The sequence below is a fragment of the Rattus rattus genome, chromosome 7, assembly GCF_011064425.1.
Source record: "Rattus rattus isolate New Zealand chromosome 7, Rrattus_CSIRO_v1, whole genome shotgun sequence".
In the NCBI taxonomy this organism is placed as follows: domain Eukaryota; kingdom Metazoa; phylum Chordata; class Mammalia; order Rodentia; family Muridae; genus Rattus; species Rattus rattus.
The window spans coordinates 82,416,709-82,428,343 of record NC_046160.1 but is presented as its reverse complement, the minus strand read 5'-3'; the positions used below and the strand labels follow the sequence as shown (position 1 = coordinate 82,428,343).

Here is an 11,635-nt window from a genome sequence, read left to right as displayed (position 1 = left end):
GGGTTATTTGCCAGCTCCTTGGAAGTCTCTATCCTCAGTGCTTTTCTGCACCCCTCAACAGGACAGGTCAATCTTCCATTCTGAGCATCTCTGACCACACGAATCTTCTGTGATCACGTCGGCCTTGCTCTTCAGCAGCTGTTATTTCATCACCGAGAAGAAAGACGTTTGAGGCTGAACAGCAAGCCTTAACACTGTTGCCGACTCTCGAAACCAAAGCTTTCTCCATAGCCAGCTTTCCTTTGATAGTGCTAGCAAACATAATGAACACTGGGTCTATACTCTCTCCTCCAAGGGTGCAGGTATCTCTCTTGGGCTCTTGCTTTAGGGCAATCTGATCTGATCAGCATTACTTCCTTCTTTAAATGTTTTAGAGGACGTACTCCTAAACTGTCATGTAAATTCCCCAGCCTGGACAGTGAGAAGACAAAACTGGCAGACACCAAATGATTAGCCTGTTGTTATTAAAAACAAACAAATAGAAATTTGAACTCTTCAGCCCTTGCAGATTCTGTATGATTAAAGTGTTCTTCAAATTGGAAATAATTTGTATGGGAAGTGATAAGCTGATCGTAATACAACGAAAATGCTATTGAAAGCCTCCATTTGTATTTAATCATTTACTAGACTAATATTATAAGATAGATCGTCTGTGGAGGGGTTTTGTAAAACAAAATTGTAAATTCCAAGATGTTGTGCTTAATGGGTTGTGGTATCCGAATTACAGATCTCCACTGATAAAAATTGGTCAGGTTGGGAAGTGAAATGAGGGTTTAATGAGCAAAATCTAATCTAAGAGGTGGAAGTACTGGTCCTCTTAAATACAGAGAAATTAATGGGCTGAAAAAGGCACAAACAGTTTCCCACTGACACTCACTGATTTCCATAAAGGGGAGAATCAGGGCTGGTTAGATGTGCTTCAACATGCTGAACCCTGGCCTGGCCTGGCTTGCAGAATTTGGGAATGCCTTGACATTCCCTTCCCAGATTCTTCGTGTTAGTTCACGCTACTGCTAAAGCCCTGTAGCAAAGGGCCTTCCGGGGGTTTGAAAGTCACTGGTACTTGTTTATTTAATTGGATAGAACATGCATATCCAGGGTGTCCCTTACGGTGACCTTGAGTTATAAGGACATTTCTGTTGGTAAGAGACTCACATTTTAATCAATAGGAAAAGCCTACAGTTGATTTTCTGTTCTAAATTCTCATCACTTTTCTTTTCTAGTGTAAGTTAAAAATCTCTAAGATGTCTTATTAGAGTTTAGTTATGAACATAAGCCAGTTGCCAGGAGCAACCAGCCAGAGGCAGTTAATTAATTAACCCCTGTCATTGTGTATAGATGAAAGCACCGAGTTTAGGTATATCTGTCACTTGTCGTGTTGTCGTGACAAAAATGTCTGCCAAAATCAATTGAAGGAAATTAAGCTTTATTTTGACGCCTTGGTGATGGAGAAGTCATGGTGGCAGGAAGTTGGGACAACTGGTCACAGTATTTGTTGTCAGGAAGCAGAGAGAGGGACTTGTCAGTTCAGCTCCCTTTCTCTCTCTCCCACTCTCCTTCTCTCTTTTCTTTGAGAGAGAGTCTTATAATAGAGCTCCAGATGACCTGGAACTCACTATGTAGACCTGGTCTTGAATTTATAGAGATCTTCCTACCTCTGCATTGAAAGTGCTGAGATTAAAGTCATGTGCCACTATGCTGCGAAAGATGTATCACCGTCAGCCTTTTAATTCATGATCCTCATGCCTTATAGTATGCTATCGAAACCAGCTCCTTGATGGTTTTTATTCTCTCTAGGATCTCAACCTATAGAATGGTGCCACCCATATTTATGATGGATCTTTTTCAAATTAATATAATCTAGAAACTTCCTCACTGACATGGTTTTGATGTTTCTACTTAAGTTGACAATCAAGATAGGCTAGAAGAAGTGGGTAGGAAGGGGTTGTTTTGTTACTTTTAGGAATGGTGAAAGGCACAGACCTCAACCTGACTCTTTTCTTTTCCCATCCGTTTCTATGATAGTGCTTTTGTCTCAGAGTCAGAGAGAGAGAGAGAGAGAGAGAGAGAGAGAGAGAGAGAGGCACAAATTCAGGGAACTTATGGAGAATACATCCTCAAAGAAAATAGTCATGCATTTCTGAATGATGGGGATGTATTCTGAGAAGTGCAGTGTTAGACAATTTCACTCTGGGATCCTAAAGGAGAGGGACACAAACCTAGCTAGGATAGGGAAGGACACATGGAACTTTATTATGTGGCTATGGAGTACAGACCTACACAGTATAACACTGTTATGTGTACTATAGGCCTTTGTAGCACATCAGTATTTCAATATTAAAATAAATGGAAAAGTCATAGTAAAAATTGTACAGAAGAGGATGGACATACTGTCCAGTTATGTCCATATTATTCATTTTTGATATAGATTATCTCACTGTATCACTGTTCTAGTGTTAACCTTGAGCCAGGCTAATAAATAGCAAACCTCTGTGACCCTGTAGTCTCTGGACACTACAGAGCTAGGGTTCTAGGTACACCAGGATACACCTGGCTTCTTACATGACACTATGGATTTGAACTCAGATCCTCATCTTAGCTAGCACTCCAAGTGTTATTCACAGAGTCATTTATTCAACCACATTCTTCTCCTTTTCTTCCTCTATCTCTGTCACTGTAGTCATCGTCGTCATCGTCATTGTCATCATCATCATCACCATTGTTTGAGACAGTCTTGCTGTGTAGCTCAGGATAGTCCTGCATCCGTGACCTTCCTCCCTTAGCCTCCCAAGTGATAGAAGTATTCCCACTCCCATATCTTGCTTTTATTACTTTTAAACTTTGTTAGCTAAAACCTAAAATGTTAACATGCGCATTATTCTAAGCCTACACTGATTGAGAACCATGGATGCCACTGTCTCCTAGTACTTTTTGCTCTTTGAATATTCTCTGGGGATGTAACTGAGTGGAGTTTCCATCTCCCATGATCATGGAACCCTTTCTCTGGTACGCTGCTGAATGACTCTTCCAGCACTTTTTGAGGTGTTGCTATTTTCAAGTGTTCATAGTGGTTTTCCTATTTTCATCATATGTTTTCTTCCAAGCAGATAAGGCACCATGGATATTTGTCTTTAGTAATAGGAACTTTTTGGTGTTGGGATTTACATTTTCTGACTTTGAAGGAGCTACTGAGGTCTATAGCCTACTGCCAAGGTCTTCACTGTGACTTCTCTTTGGGACCTTCAGTCTCTCACAGTTGCCTCTTTTTCTTGTCTCTTCTTCACCTGTTCATTCCTGGTCTGATTCTAACAACTCCATATGAGTCGGCTCCTCTGGAGCCTCTGAAAGACCTACTCGTTCTTATGCCTGGGTAATAGTTACTTGATATCTTACCATGACGCTGTTGAGTTTGCAACCTTCTTGGAATCCTTGGAAAATCCTTAAAATTCATGAGTGAACTCTTGGAATCTTTCAGAAGTGATGACTATATTCCTTGGTGCTATCAGCCCAAGATCAAGCCCAAGAAGGTTTTTTGATACAGCCATTGCACTGTAAGTCTTCCCAAATTCCATCAGTGCTTCTCCAGTCACAGAACCAGTTTGAGCAAAGGTTATTCTCAGATAACCTTTAATGGGTGCTTTAACTTCTTGATGCATTGGATGGGTCAAAAAAGTGATATTTAGAGGAAGAAGTACCATGTTGGTTTTGTGATTAGGAAGAGTAATATAAGAGCACACAGAAGCTTTAAAACACAAAACAAAATACAACAAACAAAAACCCAAACCAAACCAAACCAAACCAAACCAAACAAAAAACACAAACAAAAACCAAAGCAAAACAATACCCCTCCCCTCAAACAAGATATTGAAAGGCAAGCTTTTTTTCTTAACACACCTTCATTTGTCTGTTGTGTTGGGGAAATGGGGGAGGGGATGTGCTCTAATTATGGAGGGGAAGGAGAGGGAGATAAGTAGAGAAGAAGAAAGGATGAAACTAAATAGTAAAGGTGTCTGAAAAATTCATAAAGAATCTTATTATTAACTATAACCTAAAGGCCATGTAATACATATGCCTGTGTATAAATATATATCTATATATATTTAGCTGTAATAGATATATGTAAATACAAAATATATGAATATAAAATATATAGTTTTAATGAATGTTTCTTATCAGGGCTGACAATGCACCTCCAAAGAACCAAAGACCACCTAACAAATATCCCAATATTAGACATGAGAAGACTTCTTTTGAGGTGTTGGCCAGGGCTTTCCAAGAGATTCTCCAAATATAAAGGTACCTTATAGAGGTTGCCTTATAGAGGTACAAGGTAAGTCTTCAGTGCTGAAGATATCATAAAACATGGCCCAGAGATCCCTGACTTGGAACTGGCATGAAAGTCCCCTCCCTGAGGACTATCTTTCTGGGTACCAGAAGGTATCATGTAAACTTCCAAAGAAGGGAGATAACCAGTGGTCCCACTAATCTGTGTTGTTTATGATCTACATTGACCACCAGCATGGTAATGACAACTCTGAGGGTACAGTAGAGGCATGCATATATTGTTGTATCCCACTGTTCTCTAATTAGATGGCACTCAACAAGTGGAAAATCATGCCTGAGAAGAGAATGGGAAGGGAGAAATAAAGTAATAATGTTAAGTCTCTAAAATAAAAGAAAATTGCACCCTAGCTAGCCACAGCCAAATATTAAAACTCTTGAGGATGTACTTTGAGAGAGAAACTGGGCCATCAGTGACATCTTACCACCCCTGTAGTGCACTAACATGGTGTGCCTGCCTGAACTTTAAAGGTCCTGGTCCTTTACTGTGTCATTCCTAAAGGGTTTCAGCTTGTAGCCTGCAACATTTTCCTACCTGAGGCAAGACTGTACTGTCCTCAAAAGCAGTGAGACCTGACCCTGACTTGTCCTACTTATGAATGGAAGAGCTTTCACTTCTCTGTTTTTTTAGAAGAAAGAGATTTTATGTGTACTGACAAAGCTTTGGCAAGTTTTCTCCATAAGAGGCTTATCTAGAACTCACAAAGGCTCTTCAGCTGTCCCTAATAGGAGCTATGAACCCACAACTCACCTTGATATTATGGCACTAGTCACAGTTTCTAAGTCACGCACTGCCCAGAGGTGGCAGCCATTTGACAGTTTAGTTAGAAGGGTCTTTTCAGCCAGCACCGCAAGCTGATTGCGTTGGCCATGACTGTGGAGGTGCTGAGCGAGGCACACCTGTGTCTAGCTTCCCATCTGGGTCATTAAAAGTTTCTCCATGTTTGATGTCAGGCCTTTTGCAATTTTGCCTTATCTTGTTGCTTTCTATAAAGCAGTTTCTTCAGCAGCTTCTGCCACCGTACTCTTGTTCTCAGATGTTGTAGTTGTGGAAGAGTGAGACTTGACTGACGAGTGAGCAGGGCCTCACTGATTTTCCACTTTCAGAGTTGTTGCTCACCGAGTTTTGTCTCCAGGTCAGTCAGTCAATGTAACATCTATTCAGTATCATTAGAAGTACAGTTCGTATATATTAGTGTCATGGTGTACAAAGTAGTATGAGATCTATCCAATTACAAGGGAAAGTGATCCAAGTAAGAGACCCAGTAAGCACAAAATATGCGAGACAATCATTTATATTAAATTTTACCTAAGTAGAGGGAATTCATTAAAGGTATAAAACATATCGCAAATACATAACAGGTGTGGCCATGATGGCATATAAATTTAATTCTAGCATTTAGAAGGCTGATGCAGGAGAATCATGAGTTTGAAGTTAGCATGGGCTGCATAGCTCATTCTTGTCTCAAAATACAAAACAAACCAACAACCAACCAACCAACCAACCAACCAACCAACCAACCAACCAACCAACCAACCAACCAACCAATCAGACAGGTAGCCAGCCAGCCAGCCAGCCAGCCAGCCAATAATGGGATAAAAACCAAACCAATGACTACAACCAATAATGCAGAAAACACCTAGAAACCAGCATCATAGTTGATTATTGTCATGTATTCTGACTTTATGTAATAGTATCTACGATACCTTATTTTTGAAGTACAGCATGTTTATTTGCAGTTGGATCACACAAGCACAAGTGTTCCCATATTATGAGGCATACAACATTGCTAGCAATTTGCATTTTTTAGCTTCATCATAGTCTGATGGGATCGCTCTCATTTAGGTAGTCTATCATCAATCAAAATATCATTATGCTTTACATGCCTGTAAAAGCCACAGAATTTAGAGATAAGCAACTGGCTAATGCCTAATATAACGGCAGGAGGATCTTGCTAACTGTTTGTGGGTACCTATTGGGGGCAGGCGGCAATCAAGGTATCCTGGGTGATGGATATTTTGAGTTCTGGCTATGAAGAAAGCACAGCACTGTGCTGTCTAGTTGGTCTGGGTTACTATGGTCATAAGTTTCTGCAGAGCTAGTTTTGGCTGATTTCCCTTTTATAGGATGGTTCTATTTAGATGGTAGGTAGTTATAGTAGGTGCCTCTTTTCCCATTGTCTTCATTATCTCCAGAACACCATGAGGGAGTTGTGCCTGGAGATGATCTGCTCATGCACTCTCATAGAAAGGAAAATTTTGTGTTCATGTATGGATTAATGGACCTATATATCACTGATGAGATTTAGGAAGATGCTTGTGAAATCCAGGTAAAACCTGAACCCAGAAAAGTCATTTGGAAAGGGCAGACCTCGATTCAAGTGGAAGGCCTGTTCAAGTACTAGAAGTAGCTGGGTCTCGTGGATCCAGCTAGAATCCTGCCAGGCCGGGGCTGCCAGCAAGCTTCTTAGGGGAGGCAGAAGACACTCTGTTATAGGGGGAAATAGCAGAGTCTTGGACGACTGTTGTAGGTTGTAGTTCCCAGTCTTCTGTTAGCATTGGGAGTTGGGAATAGAGGTCTCTTGTCTGTGTTTCCCTTTAGGGTGTCCATTCACCAGGCAGGAATGGGAAGGCAGAACCTGGAACTGGGGATGGGGTGGGTGTGGAACCTGGTTTGATTCCGAATGAGAGTGCTGAACATTCAAGGGGTTTGGGGAGAGAAGGACTTCTTTGGGAGATTTAGGTACTGGCTCTTTCAATGAAGGTTTCCCCAGACCAGACCCCTGCGAAGCCTGATGAAGAGATAAGATAGTTTGCATGTTCAAACTGCTTTATTTGACATGGATGTGAATGCACATACCGTACTCAGGGTGAACCAAGGATTAAATACCTTTTATGGGAAGGAATGTCCAGGAAGGGAAGCTCATCGGCTGACTGCTCAGGGCCAAACTAGATATCTCATTAGCATGGAGAACTCCAGGTTTTTTTTTTTCCAAAATCACCGACTGTCATGGTTCTCTCAGTGGGATGTCTTGGTTATGTTCCAGAGCAGGTAGAGTTAGGTAGGGAGTTGGCCCCACTACTATTGTTCTCAATTTTGAGATTCATGAAGTTTGATCTCACTCAACCTTACCAGTTCCTCTGTCTGGTGGTACAGTGCATCTGCCCCACAGAACTCTGTTGTTCTTGGTCTCGTTTCTAGAATCAATTGCGAAGATACCTGGGAATCATGTTCATCTGTACCTTGAGTGACAGGTCCACCAACTTAGGTCCCAGTGATACACTCTGAAATGGTCCTGTAATTTGGTACAAGGCTCTCTTAGCTAGTGTCTGAAAGTGGTCCTGCTGCTCCAGAGTCTCAGAGGGAGACACTCATCTATGTCCTTGTTGTAAGTCAGTCAACCTGTGTCACCCAGCAGATAGTGAAATGGCTCTGTATTTCAACCCCAGCCCTTCCCAGCTGCAGTCTGGGAGCAACTGTACCCTCCACAGACCTGGGAGAGACCTAGTTATTCCTGTCTCTTAATGCAGGACTGTAGAGCATGATTTCAGTTTTGGATGCAGTATCAGTTTAATGTCAGCCTTCTAAAACGAGTTTGGAAATATTTCTTTTTGTTTAATTATTTAGAGGAGCTTAATAAGAATTGATGTTAAATTTTAAATATTTGGTTGACTAGACTAGCGAAGCTAACAGATCCTGGGCTCGTCTTTGTAGAGAGGCTGCTGATTACTGATCCAACATCCTTATTCATGACTGTCCTTTCCAGAGCCTCTGTGTCTTCGTGGCTCACACTTGGCAGGCTGCATGTTTCTTGGAACGTCTCCATTTTTCTAAATTATCCAATTTGGTGGATATAATTGTCCACAGTCGTCTTTTATCATCCTCTGTGTTTCTATGCTATCAGTTGTAATGTCTTCACTTTCATTTATAATTTTATTGAATTCTGTTCTTTTCCTATAATTTAGATAAAATTTGTATATATTTCCTAAGAAACTTGGTTTTATGAAATTCATTTTTAGTCTCTATGTCATAATAATTATATTAGAACAAAAGTAAAGCAGTATATTCGATTGCAAACCAAACTTTAGAGCAACTTAAGATGAAAAAGAAGTTAAAAATTGAAATTTACCTTCCCATTTGACTTATATAGAATCAAGTAAAAAGCACATCTCTGCTCCCCAACAATAATTTCTTCTTTTTAAAGAAAATGTTATTTTTTCCTCATTTAAAAAAATCTTATGTAATTTAAGATCTACAAAAAAGAAAAATGATTATTATTACTACATTCAACTTAGGTATCTGTACTTTCACATGTACCTTTTTGGGATGTGTATTTCACAAGAGAGCCTAAAATCTACTCTGCCCATTTCTTTTTTTTTTTTTTTCCCGGAGCTGGGGACCAAACCCAGGGCCTTGCGCTTGCTAGGCAAGCGCTCTATCACTGAGCTAAATCCCCAACCCCTGCTCTGCCCATTTCTAATACATAACATAGCACGATAAATGGAGATAATGACTTTGCAGGCTAGATGTGAATTTATTTATGCCACACAGGTGCAACTTTGGATTTTTTCGATTCATGACTGTGAACCACCCCTCCCCTTGTGGTAAATTTGCTCCAATCTTTTTCTATGCAAATGATTTTAAAACATTTACGTCAAGCATATCATATAATTATTTTTATATGTATGACTTATTTTATGTGACATTATATTCTCCAGCGTGCTCGATGCTGCTGCAAATATCATTTGTGTTTTGTTTGTGTGCACACAGACAGGTTTGTGTGTATCACAGTTTTGTTTTCTGTTTGTGCATCTATGGTTGCCCTATGTTTCTCATTATAAACAATGCTTCAGTAGCCATGGAAACAGATATGTTCAAGTGCTGATTTTATGATTATTTCCCCCTGGATCTACACTAAGGACTGGAGTGCCACATGTGTAGTTCAAGTTATAATTCGTTGATGAATTGTCACACTGCTTCTTACAGTGACTCTGCCAATTTACATTTCTGTTGATAGTGTACAAAAAAAAAATCACATTTTTGTCTGTGGTAACCAACACTTTTTTGGTTTCTTTTTAATGGCAATTCTTCTGACATATCTGAGATGATATGTCACTGTGGTGACACGGAGCAGATTCATATGCATTTGTTTACCCTCTTTTTACAAATGTCTATTATCTAAAACAGACACTGAGGTGTTGAATTGTGGTAGTTCCATTATATGTATATATATGCTGTTAGCTCTTTACTACATATTGTTTGCAAGAAATTTCCCCCTATGCACTGACTCTTGTCTCATTTTGTTACTTATTCTGCTGTGAGAAGACTTATTTTTCCATTTTTCTTCCTTCCCCCTTCTTCCTCCCTCCTTCCTCATTTCTACTCTTCCCCCTTCTTCCTTCCTTCCTTCCTTCCTTCCTTCCTTCCTTCCTTCCTTCCTTCCTTCCTTCCTTTCTTCCTGTTTTTGAGATTTTGGGATGCTCACAACATTGACATAGTTGATATTGCTGAACTTCCTCTTATGTCTTCTTCCAGGAATTTTATTGTTCCACAGCTTAAGTTCAGATTTGTAATCCATTTTGAGCTAGCTTTTTTAAAAATCATGTCAGACAGGTAATGTGCCCATGTCGTAACAAGGTTTAGTGGGCAGCACATGTCACTCACATGGCATGGACACCCAATCATCATGCTTTATGAATCGAGCTAGCTTTTATATACAGCATATGTAGTAGTTTAATGAGAAATGATCCTGATGGGATCTAGTATTTGCACAGTGAGTCCTCAGTTGGTGCTGCGGTTTGGGAAGGTCTAGGGCAGTGGCTCTCAACCTTCCTAATGCTACAACCCTTTAATACAGTTCCTCATGTTGTAGTGACCCCCTAACAATAAAATAAGTATTGTGGCTAATTCATAACCATAATTTTTCTGCTATTATAAATTATGATGTAAATACCTATATTTTCCAATGGTTTTAGTTGGCCCCTATGAGAGGGTCATTCCACCCTTAAAGGGGTTGTGAACCACAGCTTGAGAACCACTGGTCTAGAATGTGAGATGTTACTAGAGAAAGAATTGCCTCTGAGGGCAGGCTTTGAAGTTTCAAAGCCCCACACCATTCCAAGCATTGTCATTTTGTTTCATACTCTGTCTGGGGTTTAAGATTGAGCCCCCCAGTTTTCTGCTCAGCCTTCATATTTGCATACTATTGCCATGTCTCTACTTCATTATTATGAACTCTTATTCCTCTGGAACTGTAAGCCGAAAGATACTCTTTCTTCGTTGAGTTGACTTCAGTCATGATACTTTATATCAGCAACAGAAAAGTACTAATTCAGTACCAGATAAGGGTTCAATTATATTTTTTCTTGTGACTATTTAGTTTTTCCAATGCCATTTATTGAAGAGGTTATTCTTTTTCTTTTGTGTCAAAACTAGCTGAATAGATATGGTTAGGTTTGTTTCTTTATCCTCTCCACTGGCCCAGTGGTCTACACATTTGTTCTTGTGTTTGTACTGCCTGACTTTGATTCCTATAGTTTTGATCTGGTTCAAGGCAAGAAGGGTCACTCTTGCCACTCCACTCAATACAGTACAGAAAGGACCAGCGAGAGCAATCAGACAAGAAAAGAAGAATCAAAAGGCAACTAGACACAGAGCGAGAAGTAAAATTGTCCCCGCTTGTACATGCCATAGTTCTTATGAAGGAACTAAAGACTCTAGCTTTAAAGTAGGCTGCAGCTAGCTGTGAGTAGAAAAAGCTATTGAAACTAAGAAATCAATTTAATAAGGTCACAGGAAATAAAACCAACATGTAAAGATCAGCTACGTTTCTTTGAACAAGTCATAATCTTCCCCAGAAGAGGTCATCCATAAGATTGCTTCATTTCCAACAGCTAAAAGATAGTATTAAGAATGGATTAAAATAGATTTAAGTAGAGGTGATCAACCTACACTCTGAGAACTATATATACAGCACTAGAGAGAGAAGCTGAAGGACAGTCAGTGGGAGGTTAACCCATACTCATGGTTGGAAAGGTTACCATAACTAGTGATTCAATAAGAGTACCGTCAGAACTTCAGTGCCAGTTTTAAGAAAGGCATTCCTAAATGTTGCATGGAACCAGAAAGAACCCTAATCTTGAGAAAGAACAAAATTCTAGGCAATCTCGTTTACAATAGCTTCACAGGCTGGGATGGTAGTTAGACAGTGGTTAGAACAGCTAGAGTGGTTACCAGTTTTCGACAACACTTTAGGTCAAACAAAACAAAAAGCAGCTGAAATTATACATACAT

At 39.9% G+C, this 11,635-nt stretch overlaps 1 non-coding gene across 1 annotated transcript; it reads right to left on the bottom strand.

Moving 5' to 3' along the window:
* Positions 1–9,945: 9,945 nt before the first annotated feature.
* On the bottom strand, positions 9,946–10,052 carry LOC116906490. The gene has a single exon (XR_004388733.1). It is a non-coding gene; the product is annotated as a small nucleolar RNA U13 (small nucleolar RNA).
* Positions 10,053–11,635: the final 1,583 nt, after the last annotated feature.